This window comes from Mytilus californianus, unplaced genomic scaffold, assembly GCF_021869535.1.
Source record: "Mytilus californianus isolate M0D057914Y unplaced genomic scaffold, xbMytCali1.0.p SCAF_4, whole genome shotgun sequence".
In the NCBI taxonomy this organism is placed as follows: domain Eukaryota; kingdom Metazoa; phylum Mollusca; class Bivalvia; order Mytilida; family Mytilidae; genus Mytilus; species Mytilus californianus.
Window position 1 is genome coordinate 22,599,004 of NW_026262690.1, and position 12,060 is coordinate 22,611,063.

Here is a 12,060-nt window from a genome sequence, read left to right on the forward strand (position 1 = left end):
TACGATTTCACATGACGACTCACCAGTAATGCTCGAACCAAAACAGTTGGATACAAAAATCTGGCACTTCAAACCAAAACAAAAAATCCATAACATTGTGCCAAATCTGTACAAGGTCATCTATACTTGGGATATAACCATAGTGTTTTGAAATGATCTAAATCATTCTGTGAACAGAAATAACCGCTACAATAACATTTCATGTCAGCATAGGAGTCCTGACTACTGAGCTGGTTATGCCCTCGGTGATATAAACGAAGTTGCATCGACCCAGTGGTTGTAAACAATTATTAACGATACCAGGCTTATAATTTGGTAAGACAGACGCGCGTTTCGTCTTAACAAGACTCCGTCATTAATGCTGGAACCAAAACAGTTAGAAAATCAAATCAGTTTCGGAGTTGAGGAACATTGAGAACCAAAAATTCAAAAAGTTACGCCAAATCTCGCTATGGCCATCTGTGTCTGCGTAGTGTTTTCAAATAATTTTAACATTGTATAAACATTAAATGTACAGACCTTGATTGCAAATCAGTTTATTGGATATCAATCCTCCCCGTATTATCTCGATCGGTGGACTAACAAAGAAACATAAAACAATATACAATAAAAAAAAAAATGATTTTAGGTAAACTACAGTATGGATAACCGGAAACAATAGTATGAACATTATACCGTTTGGAAGAATGCCCGCAGTTTCTAAAAGTAGGCGCAATGCTAATAATAAATCGTGTCGTCCTACACTCTAATATACATAGCTGTACTTCATGGAAAACTTTTAATAGTCAGCAGAACTAATTGCAGATACAATACAAAAGTTAAACGTTTTTGTGTGTCCTTTAGAACGCCAATAAATTGTATGAACTTTGTCTTGTTCAGCGGCACCTTTCAATTCAGTTATTGTTGAAGCACTTCCATCTACGATCTTATCTTCAGTAGAAAGTGTAGGTAAGAATTTCTCGAATTTGTGATTTTATTCCTATATATAAAATACTTTCAGTTTTAGTTTAAACATATTTTATTTGCTTAAATATGCAAAAGGGATGAGACACAAGTTAATCAAACTTATGAAGTCTTCACCCATGAATAATTTATAACAATAGAATTTTTTACAAAGCATGCATGCAAACAATACATTGTATATATTGATTATGTAAAAGATGATGTGTGATGATGTGAATGGTTGTACACAATATACATGTATATGCACTTTAATGTGCTGTATTACACAATTAGAAACCTCTTTGACTCTTTAATAAATTCATATACATTCTTTAAAATTCTTTCATTTTCATCATTAGTTAATGACCAATCACCGGAGGTTAAGATGTTCAAATTTAATAGAGAGTTCTCTGGTAACCAGTTCAGATTATTAGATAGTTTGATTCTTATATTCGTATAATTAGGACATTCAAAAAAGAAGTGAAATGAATCTTCACGCTTAGCACCACAGCTACAAGACGGATCTGAAATTATATTAACTCTGTTAAGATCATAATTCAAAAACGAGGCTGAGCATCTAAGTTGAGTCAAAATGATGTTGAGTTTACGATTGTCAAATTTATAATGTTTGGGTACTTGGGCTTTTGAATTCAGTTTAAGATTTTTTAATTCAGTTTTAAATTTACCCAAAGAGTCAATGTTGCGGGTCAGCACATTAAGGTTATTCCACAGTCGTATAGTTGAAGGTATGAAGGATTCTTGGGTCAATGAAAGTCTACAAAAAGGGTATATTATATCATTCCCATTACGTAAGGGGTAAACAGCTGTACTTTGGATTGTTGGTGGAATTAAATTGCAAAGATAGGCTGGTGCATTATTATGTTGAATATTATAAAATAATTGTAACTTCCTCCTTTCTCTTCGTTCAGCTAGAGTTTCCCAACCAATCTCATCATAAATAATTCTACTACTAGTAAAAATAGGAAGACCTGTTACAATTCTGGCTGCCTCAAGCTGCAGCTGTTCTAATTTGTTACAATAACCCACACCCATATTATCCCAAACTTCACAGGCGTATTCGAGTAACGGTCTTATAAAAGTCAAGTATAGCTTTTCTAAGTTATTTCTACTTAATCTGTACTTTAGTTTTCTAAGTACATTCAAATGTTTCGATACATTTTTTATGATACTTTCCACATGAGTGTTCCATTTAGCATCTCTACTAAATGTAACACCCAAGTGTTTATGAAAATCTGTAACTTTAATATTCTTACCATTGAATATGAAATTCATTTCCGGAGTTTCAATGTATGAAAACAACATGATTTCTGTTTTTTCTGGGTTAAAGGACATCAGCCATTTCTTAGACCAATCGCTCAGCTCACTCAGGTCGTGACTGATCACTGATTTTATTTGTGACGTGTCGCGACTAGAGTAGCTGAGAGACGTGTCATCTGCAAATAATCTACATAAAGATATCAAATTTTCAGCAATATCATTAATATAAATAATGAATAAGAGCGGTCCCAAAACAGAACCCTGTGGGACACCAGCTGAAATACTGCAAAGCTCTGACGACGATTGTTTAATAACAACTCGCTGTTGTCTGTTGTTCAGGTAACTTTTAAACCAATTCAATAATTTCCCGTCCACACCGTATGACTTCATTTTATATAGCAATCCTTGATGCCAAACTTTATCAAAAGCTTTAGAAAAGTCACAGAAAACGAAACAGCTAATTTCTTTATTTTCTAGTGAATTTAAAATACAGTTGTAAATTTCTAAAAGCTGGTGAACTGTTGAACATTTTGGAAGAAAACCAGACTGGTATTCATATATTAACTTATTTCTATGTAGGTGATTGAAGACATGTTTATAAACAACTCGCTCCATTATTTTCCCTACACAACTTATAAGCGATATGGGCCTATAGTTAGATGGTAGCGAACTATCTCCCTTTTTAAAAAAAAGCAATTACATTTGCAGTCTTCCAGCTGGTGGGATATTTACATTGTTGTAGGGATTTATTAAATATTATTTTTAAAGGAATTGCTATTTTTTCAGGACACATTTTCAGGATTTTATGACTTATGACATCTGGACCAGATGCCTTATTAGGATCTAAAATTTTAATTATATCAACTATTTCATATTTTTCAATTACTAAATCATTTAAAATAATATTGGTTCTTGGTTCAACTTCAGGGATGGGAACGCCTTCCTCCTCTAGGGAAGAAATCAGACTAAAATATTTATTCAACAGATTACATTTCTCGTCGTCTCCGTACACTACATCTTCCATACTTTCATCGTGAATAATATTATTAAGTGGTGGTAAATCACCAGAACCCTTATTGGATTTAATAAGCATTTTCATTATCTTCCAATAAGTTTTGGGGTTAGCCACGTTATTTAAGATGATATTATCCAAGCTTCTTTCAAATTTTTCTTTTGCAGCTTTTTTCAAATTATTTACTTTATTCCTCTGCTTTTTGTATTTATTAATGTCAGAATCTTTTTTAGTTTTTAAGGCTTTTTTACGAAATCGGTCTCTTCTGCGGATTTCTTTCCTTAACTCGTTGTCAAACCATGGTCTGTCATTGTTTCGTATATAAACATGTCGAGTTAGGATGCTCTGCCTTGCGATGTCAAGGATTTTTTGAGTAAATGTATTGCACATCTCGTCGACATCCTCAACATCAGAAAAAAGTGCATCCCAACTGACAGAATCAAGTCCGGAAGAAAATTTTTTTAAATCTGCTTTATCGTACAACCAAATTTCTCTTTTGAATGATTTGGATGCAAATCTCGGACATTCTAAAAATATTAAAGAAGCATCGTGATCACTTATTTCAGACGGTAATTTAAGTACGTCGGCAACAGAATATTTAATTGTGTCGCTGATTATTATCGGGTCTAGTAATGTGCTACTGTGTCCAGTCACCCTTGTCGGTTTATTTATTACATTTTCTAAATTAAAAAGATTCATTGTATCATATAATTTATTATTATGGATTGAAAATAAATCAGAGTTCAAATCTCCTGTTATCACAATATTCTCGCTAAGTTGGTAACTCAATCCCAGCGAATAATTAAGTCTTGTCCAATAGTCATTGTCCGTCCACTCAGGCCTATAAGTACAACAAAGAAGAAATGACTGACCTTTACCTTTAATCTCTACCCATATTGTCTCATCAATGTGGTTTTCGAGTTCACCTTTACGTACGACGGATATATCATCCTTTACATCAGTACAGTATACCATTACACAACAACAACGTTGTTCCCTGCTTTGTCAGCATGTTCAAACACTAAACACATTCCGAGTGTATTTTGTTGGTTTTTAACATGCATATAGTTAAAATCACACTATTTTGTACAAATTTACTTTCAAAATGTTTAATACGAATATCAAAAATATTCGTATATTAAAAAAAGAATCCATTGATTTTTTTATCAGCTTTCTCTTCTACAACAAGATTTGCAGTACTACTAAATGCTCGATAATTACTTTTGTCTTTCCCAGTGACATAGCTTCCCTTGCGACAATGAGACAACTACCTCACTAAATGTTTGACCAAGATAAAAAACAAATAAGAAAGATAAAATGTACAATTTGTATTTTGTAGTATAGGATGGTTATAAACATTTGACTTCTCTACAAATATTTTACTTCTAAACTTTAGACAGATTGGAAGAATTCGTTCGACTTTTTTTATAAATAGAGTCAACGTCGATACAAATATCCAGTTAGGAACGGACAGATACCTCATAAATACCACCAAATGTTCTTCATTACTGACACCATAAAGATGCCACTTTTCATGAACAACAAATTTGTAACTTTTGGTCGACGTGTTGTATGACGCAGACTTCATACTGAGGTTTTTCAAAAAGAATGCTTTAACCTCACTTTCACCTAAATATAAACGGTTCTCTCACTAAATAACTAAATGTTTGGTACTATCTTGATCGCATCTATCCCCTTGAACTTGGAATACATGATACCACACGTTATGTTAAATCTGTTTCTTATCTTGAGTTTTAAAATTTGACAGAACGGTCGAGAACTAAACTGTATGACAAAAGAGATTATTTTAATTTTCACGTTTTAATTTTTCGATTTTATATTGAAACATTCTTTAGGCACCTGAAAATGGAGTACATATTTTCCAGTTTATATGATATTCTTAAGCTGTTTTTTCTTATCAAATTTTGTGATAGAGATTTTCTGTTCTCAATGAAGGTACTGAAACAGGGGTTCTTAATTTTAAATTTGCATTCATCACTTTTTTTTAAATGACGCCATCCGTTATCATGGAGTATGGCCAGTCTAATGGGCAAAAAGACAACATGACACGAAATCGTGATTCCAACCGCATCTAGTTGAGATTTATGCTATTTGTTAACGTCTGAAAAGTCAACCTTGTAATTTAAATAATTCTTGTACAACTGCAAAAGATGAAATTGTTCACGATAAAATAAAAAGTTTACGTTATCTTGAATATAACTGACACCAAGGATTTCAATTAGAGTATGAAAATATGGCAACCTGTCCGGCAGTAAACCCATGCCTTTGGGGACGCGGGTTTCGTTCTTAAATCATCCCCTCCCAAGCATCTTTGCGGTCATTGGTCCGTACTGATGCCTTGGCCTCCTTCGCCTCACTAGACATAAGGGTCAAGCTACGCCACTGAAATCCTTCAAGCTAATTACAGAAGGTTGACGATATGTTGGTCCTATCCTTTAAAAATTCTAAACCCGTCAGTCTTTGACAATGTTGAGGTCTCCTATACACAAGGATAATATCTTTACCTCGAATTTCACAGTTTCAAGAACTATGAGTTGATGTCAGTAAAAGAGTGGCGAAAGATACTTTCAAACTCCTAAGTCGAAATAAACTTATAACGCCGTGGCTAAAAAAGAAGCAGACAAACAGACAAACAACAATACACAAAACATAACACAGAAAACTAATGACTGAGCAACACGAACCCCACCAAAAACTGGGGTAGATCTCAGGTGATCCTGAAGGGTAAGCAGATGCATACTAGTAGTTGAAAATTACATGACCGCTAGGATTTTTGTAGGTGTAAGGTAGAATAGGTATTACCAAAGTCAGGTAGCACAAGTTTATTAACATTTCAATTGTTTACGTTTTTCGATGAATCAGGTAAGTAATCTCTAACATAGCAGAATAAAATGTTCTCCCCAAAATAGCTGTTTGTCACTGAAATAAGTTGATTTCATATTGATAACATATTAATAAACAATTGTAAAAGGTATGTTTGGCATCAGAACTCTTATACTGAAAATTGTCGGAAAAATCGTAGCAAAAACATGGAAACGAATTTGTGTGATTTTTGTTGACAGTATAACGACAATTTTCAAAAGTCCCCAACTGATAATTCTTATATACAATATTGATTTTGAGGAATAAGCGTTTAGAATACTAATGGCATCGGACATACTCTTTGCATAGTTGATCCACCGCACATCTATAGATATTTGCACTACATATGATGAATACATGCTATTTGAGAGATTGGAAATATACCGTCAAATTTACGTATATATCTACCAGCTGTGCTTATCTTGGATCTTTTTATAAAACATATATTTTGACACGTGTTCTTTGTCCCTTTATTTACCTCATGTTCCAGTGGAAGTGGTTTTTTTTATCTTTTTGAACATACATTTATTTCGTTTTTGTTTCGAATTAAACTTCAAATTTTGTTGTCGATAAGACAAGGAACAGTAAAGGGGCGATGTCATAGATTTTAATACGATTTTACATTCAACTGACATGTTGAACTTTACTTAAAATAAATTAAAATAAATTCTTAAAATAGATGCACATCTGTGTATACAACATGTACAATGCACAGAAATCGATGAAAAAATGAAACCAAAATTACCTTTTAATTTTCATTTCTCCACGATACGTTGTTGCCAAAAAAAAACATTTCAATGATAAAAAGTTTTTTTATGAACATAGCTATTGAGACAACTATCCACCAGAGTCCAAATTACGTGCAATATTAGCAATTATTATGTATACCTCAATTATCATTTTCTATATAAAATAAGTACACAATATTTTGACTATTTTTTCAAATTGCAAGCGTTGAACTTTTTGACCGGTCAATAGTTTCCAACTATTGGACCTCGATGAAATAATTTGACCGCAAGCGTCATTATATTTCGCGAAATTTCAAATACGGGATTGGAGGATGTTGAAAATACCGCGAGAGTTGCGACGTCGCGTTTTACCTATTGTATCTAGGGTTGACGTCTGTGCAGAACGTAGCCGTAGCATTCAGAATATATATGAAGTAAACGTTAAACAGTATGGTTGTGTTTCTGCTTTTTATATTACGATAGTTGATTTAGCCCCGACATTTATTGTCTGTTGTCTCTTTCGGTATAATAAAACACTTACTGACTGGATATTCGTGGAATAGTAAGTTTATTGTCCCCTCGGATACAACTATTGCCCTCGGCTACGCCTACGGGCAATAGTTGCATCTCGGGGGACAATAAACTTACTATTCCACTCATACCCAGTCAATAAGTATATACTATAGATCACCGTATGACCTCCAACAATGTGCAAAACTCATACCGTATAGTTAAATATAAAGGGCCCCGGTATGATAAAAAGTAAACAATTCAAACTAGAAAACCAATGGCCTTAAATGTTTGACAAAACATTAAACGAAAAGTATGACAAACAGCAACCAACAACAACCACTGAATTATAGGCTCCTGACTTGGGACATGCACATAGAGAATGAGGCGTGGTTAAGCATGTTTGTCCGCAATCAATTCGCTTCCCCTAACCTGCCAAGGGGTGAAACAGCACGAAGTAACAAAAAAACACATAAAAAAACATAAAAACAAAATACACAAAGCACCGATCTAAGAGTACTAGCAGTTACTGAAAGCCAGTTCAAAGCTAATTACAACTAAACAATAAAGCATGTTCTCCCAGAATTAAGTATCAATCAGTATACATCCAACGGATTTAGTGTTATGGCGTCTTAAACAGGCTGAGAAAAGCACGACCGTCTTAAAAATTGTGTTTTTTTTTACTGCATAAACTAGTATGACCGCCGGGACAAACCAAACTGTGGAAAAACCACTCTGTTTCAAACAAAAGGTTCACTGAAACTGACATTATCCGGATGCTGGATATTTTAATAACGTTTTTGATACGTCTGAAGGACGTGTTTTTCAACAGACAATCGACATTCATCATTATTGAACTATCTATGACTCTCTTGCTGACTTGTACTTTTATTCTTATGAGGCAGACTTCATACAGGAGCTGCTCAAGAAAAATAAAAAGAAACTGGCAGTAAACCTTTAACCTCACGTTCCGCTACATAAATGGTGTCCTTTCACTGAACAGTTCAAAGTTCGGTGACTTTGCTGACTATGCTGACTACATCTATCCCAATTAACTTAAAATAAATGATACCATAGATACAGTTAATTCTGCTTCATATATTGACTTAGTATCGAAATTGACAATGAGGGTCTGAGAACTAAACTTAACCACAATTTGCCACAGCTCGCGTTTCCTATCATGATTCCCTTGATAGAGAGACACTGCTTACGACGTAGCTATTGAATCAAGATTTCAAAATGGTAAATATAAAATCGGCCCTTCAAAAGTGTTACGGACGCTATCATGATTTGGTTGACCAATGCGGAATATCTGTGTCTCAGATGACCATGGATGTGTTCCACTTTTCGTAACCCAAATCCCTTTTTCCTCGATTGTGACATTACCGAATGCGGTTTATCACCGATTTTTTACCTTGCAACGAGTAACACGACGGGTGCCACTAGCGGAGCTATTTCAGTTTATATTATATAGTTTGTCTCTGCTAGTAAAAGTTTTGTCTATTCTTTGTCCTGGAAAACCTGTTTTATACCAAACGTTCACGTTCGGTCATTTTAAGTGTTAAAGCAAGGATTTGTATAGTAAGATCTTACTATACAAATCCTTGGTTAAAGTTATATAAAAAAAATATATTCAATATATTAATGATATCCTAGGTTTTGTAAAAAGACATTTATAAATCCGCTATTGTATGATGTCTCACCGCTGAATATAACTCATTTATGTATTTTAACAAGATTAACACGGCGGTGCCATTCCTGATCACCCAAGTTATGTCCGGGTTTTTTTTGTGAGATTCGTGTTGATCAATATACTTTTCTGTATAATTGTTTGTTATTATACCCTACGCATGCAGGGTACAATGTTTTTGATCCGTCCGTCAGTCTCTTGTTCTTGTCATCACAACTCATCTGAAAACACACATCAGAATTTCATGAACTTTGTAGATAATAAGGATCGACATACTATGTAGATGTGCATATCGACAGGAAATTGTGATTCATTTTCTTTCTAGGAGTTATAATAAAAAAATAAGGAGATGTGGTATGAATGCCAATGAGACAACTATCCACCAAAGTTCAAATGAAGTGGGTGTAAGCAATTATAGGCAACCGTACGGCCTTCAACAATACTAAGAATATATAGTATTAATTATAAGATATATTACATTGAAATAAATAACAGATATGACAGACATGAACCAACGACAATCACTGAACTACAGGCTAATGACTTGGGAGAGGCACATAAAGAATGTGGTGGGGTTAAACATGTGTGTGACCGCTCAACCCTCCCCTAACCGGGACAGTGGTGTTACGGCTCAACATAAGAACAATCTTTAAAAATCAGTTGAAAAGGTCTAAACTCATCAGATCGATACAAAACAGAAAAACATATATAACAAAAACACAGACCGGACGTGGCAGGGTATTTATATATCCCTAACAACAAAAAAGACACAAGGTACAGATCTGAGAGTACTCGCAGTTACTGACAGCTAGTTCAAAGCCAATAACAACTAACAAAAAAATCACGCATCTAAGACTAAAACATCAATCAGTACACATCCAACATCCAATGGATTTAGTGTAAAAACGTCATTAACAGTCAAAGAAAAACATGAATTTGTGCAATGCCAAAATATAGGTATCGACAAATTGTAGTACCGTGAAAGTGTATAACAATTATATTTAGTATGGTCTTAATTTACGGATAACAAAATCAATATTTATACCAATAAAAACAATATTCAAAGATCTAGTTACAGTGTTATAAAAAAAAAGTGGTAACCTTTTAGAATAAGTTTATTTAAAGGATTGATAAGTTTACCCGGATCGTATCTAAATTTCCAGCTAGGTAAACAACATCACCGTAACATTTAGGATGTGTAATTCCGTTTGAAATAAGTTTTCTACACGTATGATCCTTTGAACTTAGAATGTTGGCCTAAATGAACTACTGCAACAGTTTGTCATCGTAAGTCCTCTGAAACCACACGACAGAGTTTCATGAAACTTTGTTGATAATCAGGACATACTATGTTGAAGAGTATATCGACAGGAAATTGTTATTCAATTTTTTTCTAGGAGTAATGTCCTTTGAACATAGAACATAGAATTTTGACTTTAATATACAAGGACATAATATGTAGATGTGCATAACCACAAGAAATCTTTTTCAGTTGACTTATGATATTTTATTGAACACTTGGTATCTTCTCCGACGATTCATTCGACTTAACGCAAAACTTAATTTAAATAATGAAATCCTTGATTTTTGGGAAAGGAATGTTTGTCAATAAATTTATATGCGGTTTCCATTAATAAAAACAGTGTTTTTCTACACACAAAAAATGGAAAATCTAAAAATTACAAAAAAAATAGAAAGTGGAAAACCTTTCTGATACCAACATTAAATATACAGGCGATAATATCATCAAAAGAATGTACATTTTCATCGGCTACATATTTTGATAGAAATTTCAACAAACGATGTGTATTCCAATGGAAAGTATAAGCAGACTTCGCTTTTATGCATAACAAGCTTAGTTCAAACAAATCATTCCAAATGACAAAAAAAGGAAAAAGGAAAAGGCATCTTGCAAAATTATTTAGTTTCACGACCTAAAAGAAAATTGCGTGTCGAACTTTTCCTTTCATTCAGAAATTTATTTATAAAATCAAAATTGTATCTTTTTTTTTACTCTACTGTAGCGATCATGTAGAAAGAAATCGAGAATCGAAGTCACCTAGGTGTTTCGTAGGTTCAATAATAAGTCTACTTTTTTAACCACAGCTGGAATACCAAACGATGATGTTGGAAGTACTGGGTAGCAGAAACAAAATTAATCTTCTTTCCAAACACATAAAAACAAATCAATCAACGACCTGGCATTAAAACCCAATTCTCCAAATAACGAAAAACAGTAAAATATGACTCACGACAAGGTAGTCTTTTGTGAAAATGAAGGAACTAGTCGGTCTACCCGGTCAGTTTGGAATAATATGCAATCAGCAAATTTGATTAAGAAATGTTATCAAATTCAAATTCAAATAAGTTTTATTTTAAGTCCTTGATTTTAAGTTAAATAACAATACAACATAAACCGACATACATAATAAATTATAGACATGCATATCATATATACAGTGCGTGCAGACACAATAGGGCACCACAAATATAATATGTGTTTTGAAGGTAAGCTGCTGCATTATTCATGTATAGACGAAAGTGTAGTCAACATTTGCGACAGCACAGGAACATGTTTTACCACTCAGCCAGCACGATATCTCTGATTTTAAAACTGTAGTAAGTTTCTTAAAATTTTGTGACATGAAAAACAAAGTATTGTCGTCAACATAGTTGTATTAATTACCCTTTTTGATAAAATAAAAAGATATCGTTAATGAAAGCATTAAAGAGTAACGAGCCAAATATTGATCCTTGACACACCTTACTCATGTTTCTCGGTATATTTGCCCAGCTTCTAACAATACCTCATATTTTCATCTTTTGTTTTTTACTGGACAGATTTGATAAAAATAACACAGTATATACAATAGATTTCTCATAAAGGCTATAAGGATAGTTTACAAATAAGAATGTCATGGGGTAGGTTTTCAACTTGAACGCTTTGGACAATCCATCAGAATAGCTGCCAAATATTTATTACCTTTATTTTCTATCATCTTAATTTACTTCTACAA